This window comes from Pelodiscus sinensis, chromosome 4 (assembly GCF_052426305.1).
Source record: "Pelodiscus sinensis isolate ZL-2025 chromosome 4, ASM5242630v1, whole genome shotgun sequence".
NCBI classification, from domain to species: Eukaryota; Metazoa; Chordata; order Testudines; family Trionychidae; genus Pelodiscus; species Pelodiscus sinensis.
The window spans coordinates 133,279,380-133,285,379 of NC_143055.1; positions in this window are offsets into that span (position 1 = coordinate 133,279,380).

Genomic DNA, 6,000 nt, shown 5'->3' on the forward strand with positions numbered 1-6,000 from the left:
TATCGGATTGCACAAAGAGCAACATCATGGCAAGTTAAGTTGAAAACAAGCCCAATAAATGACTCGCGGGTTAGAGTGGCAGGTTGGCCAAGAAACAAAGAGACACCTCCTGCCACTGATCCAAAAACCTGGTTCTCATTTGCCTTGCCAACAAAGGGAAAGGAAAGCACTAAAAGGACTGAGCAAACGCAGAGCATTAACTGACTTGTGGAAGTTAGAAGGATGGAACATGGTGTGAGGGCGGAGGGGAGAGGTTAGCTCACAGTGTGATGTCGAAAACCCTTTTACGATCATACATTGAGGACTTGGAAAGAAACCACGAGGCGTCATATAAAACCTCCCCGCCAGGCAGGGTGGGCCAGACTTACACTTTTGGCTTTCCAAACATCCCATGGCAATGAGTTTTATGGGCACGTTGGGCATTTTTTTGAAAAAGTAATTCCTCTTGTTTGCATTAAACTTGCTGCATAATCATTTCATTGGGTGACTGGAGGCTTTTGTACTGTGGGAAAAAGTAAACAACACTTCTCTCTTCACTTTTTCCCATACCGTTCCTGGTTTTCCAGACCTCTGTCACAATTCCCCCTTAATCATTTCTTTTCTAAGCTCAACGACCCTAATCTTTTTAGTCTCTCCTTGTATGGATGCTGCTCCACACACTGGTTCATCTTTATTGCCTTTCTTTGAACCTTTTCTGGTTCCCATGTATTGTTTTTCAGGTGGAGGGACCCTAACGGGATGCAATATTCAAGGTCTGGGTGCACCGTAGATTTGCATTTTGATATTTCCTGTCTTATGCTGTACCCCTTTCCAAATCCTTTCCGTCTGCTGTCGCACATTGAGCGAGGTGTTCACTGAATTGTGCACAGTGTCCAAGAGACCTTTAAGTGGAAACAGCTCAGTTAGACCCCAGGATTGTGTTCATTGGGCATTATTTTGCACTGACCAGTGTTGAATTTCATCTGCATGTCCCTGTCCAGTGGGTGAAGGATTCCTGGCATTCCTTGGCTGTTGTCCCAGGCCTCCTGGTCGCGCTCTTCTTCTTCTTGCTTGAAAGCAGGGCTTGTTTTCCTTACTGGGCCCAGCGGTGGGTGCGTGTCTCTGTGACTGGCCACTGAGCTGTGGAGTGCTCAGCCTGACTAAGTTGGGAAGATGCTCTTCTCTGCCTTGGGCTCATCCTTAACATGAGGTTACTCGACTATTCAATGAACCGATATTTAACATCCCTACCCACAACCACAAAACACCCACCTTCTTTTCAAGGACAGTAGTATCCTAGTGGTTATCAAAATGTTTCTCAGGTTTTCAATAGGTTTGTAGCCAGTACCAAATGCTATAGGGGGGAAAACCACAAACCCCATAAATTGGATATTTAGCTGGTGTGTATTGGTGTCTCTGCTGATTGGCTTGAATGGAGCCATGCCGATGGACAGGAAGCTGTGGACCTGGGCCACAGGCCAATATAATCCATTTGCTTGTGTGTAGGGCCGACTCACTGGCACAGCTCCACCAGCTGGCTGTCCTGGGAATGAGCTCTTCGTGCCTCGATGGATGCCTTTCTCTAGGTGGTGTCGCCCCACGTTTCTCCTCATGTCACGGTGCCTTCTTCCAGGCACTACCCTCTGGCAGTGCTCACACCAGTGTCCAAACCCCCCTTCGGGGGGGGGGGTTGTTCCCTCCGCTCACATCCCAAGGTCCTCTCTTTCTCCGAGCACCCTGATCTCCTCCTTAGGAGCTATATCCTGGGAGCTTGTCTGGCCAGAGCTCCCCGAGCCCTGCTGTGCCTCCCCAGCACTGCTCTGGCTCCAGGGAGCCTCCTGCTTCCCCGACAGCCAGGCCCTCACTGCTCTCCCCCTTGAGCATCTGTCAGTTTCCCCTTATATAGCTCCCAGCTGGGCCCTCATCAGCTAGAACTTCCTCAGCTGGGGCTTTGCTCCTAGACCCTGCTCCGGGCTGGGGTTTTGTCCTTAAAGGGCCAGTGCAGGGCAAGCGTGTTGTCACAGCTTGTCATTGAAAGCACGGCTATGTAGGAGAGGAAATAACCTGTAGGACGTAGCACAATAGACTACCGTGAGACTGATCATACCACCAGGGCGTGCTGGGTGGGGAAATGCTCATGAAGAACTCTGGTTGCGAGGGGAAGTAGAATCCTTCTCTTGGCCCTCCTGGAGCCCTGCACAGCCTCTGGGGCATGTTCTAAGCCAGGGGTGGCCAACTCGTTACAGACAAAGAGCCTAAATAGTTTTCCCTTTTAAGAGCAGCGCTGGCATTGCCCTTTTAAGGCGGCCATTTTCAAGTCTGCACGGGACGCCGCGACTCCGGGTCTGTCTCTTTCAGAGGGGGCGGGGGAGTGTCAGAAAACCACGAGCTGAGGGTGCGGGAGCCGTAATTTTTTCTTTGAAGAGCCTCATGCGGCTCACGAGCCGCAGGATGGCCACCCCTGTTCTAAGCATTCCCAGTTCAGTGACTCAGCTATTGCTGATATCCCATGGGCCCACAGAATGCCAGAAGAGTGGGTTTTACCAGAAGAGGAATGGCCAAAGACACTGCTTTAGAAGTTTTCCGTAAGACCTTTCACCTCCTCCTGGACACATGCCTGAGAGAGAGGGCAGTTCAGAAAAGCAGTGAAGCACAGGCTTAACTTTAAGCATGTGCTTAAATCCTATTGTTTTAGGTGCCTCATTGCATAGGGATGCTCTCCCATATTGAAGCCTAATAACTATTATCATACGTATAGTAGCCCAGTGTCTGAGACTCTGTAACACTGTAGTGTTACGTGTTGTGTCTGGGGGGCGCTGTTGCCTCCCGCAGTGGCGCTCGGCTGACTTCTGCGCCACTCAGCCGGTCCGCTGCATGGGAGCAAGCGGCTCAAGCGTCCGTTTGGGCTCCGCGCTCCCCATGCAAAAGGAGGAGAAGAGAAAGAGAGATGGAGAGAGAGGCAGGAGACGGATGAGAGCTGAGAGAGAGACGGGGGGAGACAGTAGGAAGAAGGGAGAGAGAGAGAGACGGAGCGAGAGATCGGAGGCTCAGGAAAGAAGAGTGAGATAGAAAGGGAATAGGACGTGGAGGAGAGACCTGAAAATCCCGTTTTATGACGGGCTAATTGGCTAATTAACAATAAAACCCGTTACAACTCTCACACAAATCCCTGTTTCAAGGGACATTGAAGACGAGGAAAACTGGACTTTACCAATCCTTGTGCACGCCGTTTGTGATGATTTGATGTGTAACAATCCGAAATTCCACACATCTCGGCTGTGTCTACACTGGGCCACTTATTCTGGAAAAGCAGCCACTTTTCCGGAATAAGCTGCGAGCCGTCTACACTGGCCCCTTGAATTTCCGGAAAAGCAGTAACGATTTACTGTAAGAAATCAGCTGCTTTTCCAGAAAAACTATGCTGCTCCCACTCGGGCAAAAGTCCTTTTTCTGGTAAACTGTTCCGGAAAAGGGCCAGTGTAGACAGCACAGTAGTCTTTTCTGGAAAAAAGCCCTGATCGCGAAAATGACGATCGGGGCTTTTTTCCGGAAAAGCGCGTCTACATTGGCCACAGACGCTTTTCCGGAAAAAGTGCTTTTCTGGAAAAGCATCCTGCCAGTGTAGACGCTCTTTTTCCGGAAATACTTATAATGGAAAACTGTTCCTTTTTAAGCATTTCCGGAAATTCATGCCAGTGTAGACACAGCCCTCATGTGTATTTGTCATTGAATCCAAATTCACGATAGAAACACTATCAATTTTTAAAATCTGAATGGACCAAGCTGACTCAAAATACGCAAGCTTTGGTTACCTCCAGACTGACGAAGTGTTAGACAGGGAAAATATCCTCATTTTGTGACCTGGGGTTTTAATATGCTCACCTGGTGCAGATTAATTCAGCAGTATCAAAAAGTACATCTGGGTGATAAATCTGGTGCAGAGAAAACTAATTTCCATGCCCAGGAAAAGGCATCTAAAATCAATTAATATTAGATTTTGAGATGGTGATGGGTTAATTGGATTCTAAAAATAAGGATCCCTCGGGATTGTCCATTTTCTGTTGAAGTTTTCTTTTCTTCTCCCATCACAGTTGCAAGGAGATATTTCCCATAAGCTTTCTTCTCGTTTTCTCACAGCATCTTCTGTTCTCTCCACCCCCAGTCAAAACCCCCTTACTAACAATTAATTCAATTTAATGGTAACGTGGGTGGATAGTCATGGCTAATCAAAGCCACAGAAGCGCTGTGGAATGTGTGGAAGAAGAAAATAAAGCTGATGTAGGGGACTGTAGCTGCTCGAGTATTTTCAGGATGATTTCTGACAGTTTCTTTATAACATGTTTGTTTCCCGTGCTGCGTTTCCCTGCTGCTTAAACTACACTTAACTTACATTCTGGTCTTCATGAATTTTAGCCCTGTGTGAGCCTCTTATTTCAAGTCAAAAGCATAAGAATGCAGCCAGATCCTATTAAATCTGCCCCCATTTTTATCTAAACATCAATACACATAAAAATAAAATATATACTAGCACCCGAAGAGTCCACACGAGGCTGTGTATGGCATTGTTGAAATCCCTATGAAATGGTTCCTCCTTCTAAGAGCTTACTGTGTAAATAGACAAGGCAGAGAAAGCGTGGGAGGGGAAGTGAAACAGTATACACCCAGGCGTGATGGGTGGCAAATGTTATGAGGGTTCAATAGTTTGTTTTGTGTTTCTTTCTCATGTTTTATACACATGGAGGGCGGCTTTTCAACAGCAGTCCACATCCACCCCCTTCTGTTGTTCTCAATGGGAATTGTGAAGTGTAGAACACTTTGGAACATCTGGGCAGATCCTTTTGGTGCTTAAATAGGAGCTGAGCCCTCTTGAAAATCAGGCCCCGAATCTATAGTGGGCAAGAATGGGATGTGGAGAGCATCTTTATGAGGGGAAACGTAAAGGAGGGGAACTCAGTTCAGAAGCCATATCTAATGTGAACCCCATCCTGGGTGGGTGGGTTTGGTCTCAGGGATTTTGATCCGACTCCCTTCCTTAAATCTTGGTGGGGGCATACTGCAGATTTGAAGTTTCAGTTCAGATATGACTCTGGTGACAATGTTCTGATTTCTCAGCCATAAAAGATTCCCCTGTAGTGGTTGTTCTGAGATGGGCCTCTTTCCCTCTAGCTTTGACGAGAAATTCCATTTTGGACTGCAGAAACCTTTCCTCTCAAACCCAGTACATTACCACACAGTTGCAGAAGAACTCCCAGCCAGCCTGGCATGGAAGAGATAAGTAGACTAAGCTCTGCTTATTAATAGAACCACAGTTTGCACAATGGCCATGATGGGATTCATGGTGTCTCCTCTCCTAATCCAGAAAGAGCAGTCCCTCTTGAAATTCATTTCTTTACTCCTTCCCTTGTTGGCCAAGTGGTACAATTGTTGTCTTCTCTTTCCAACACTAGAGTCTATATTTACCCAGAAGTTTGAGTTAAGATACACAGCTCCAGCTACATTAATTGCATAGCTGTAGTCGACGTACCTTAATTCGATCTTTCATGCCAGCTTCACAGTGGGAGGTCAACGGCAGCAACGCTCCCATCATCATCCCTCACTCCTTGCGAATTCAGGAGTACCGGCATCAATCAAGGTGCCCTCTGCATTTGATTTAGCAGGTCTCAACTAGACCTGCTAAATCAAATGCCAGTAGATTGACCACCAAAGTGTAAATCTTCTCGCTAGTATAGACATGAACTCAGTGTGATAAAGTCCATTATTTCTCTGTTGGCTGAGGGATGCATCACGGGAGACATGGAAGGAAATGTTTCCGACCGGGACAAAGTCAGGAAGGGCAGCTACACAAGAGTGGTGGCAGGCAGGAATATTATCCCTAGTATGCTGCAGGCCCCTTTTCCTATAAGCTGAGAAGGGGTTTCCTCAGGTCACATAGGGACACCTGAGTCCAGTTAAGGGTTCCCTGTTTCCACTCTTCTGTTGAGAGAAGAGGAGGAGGAGAGACAAGCTGTTTCAAGACTAGTA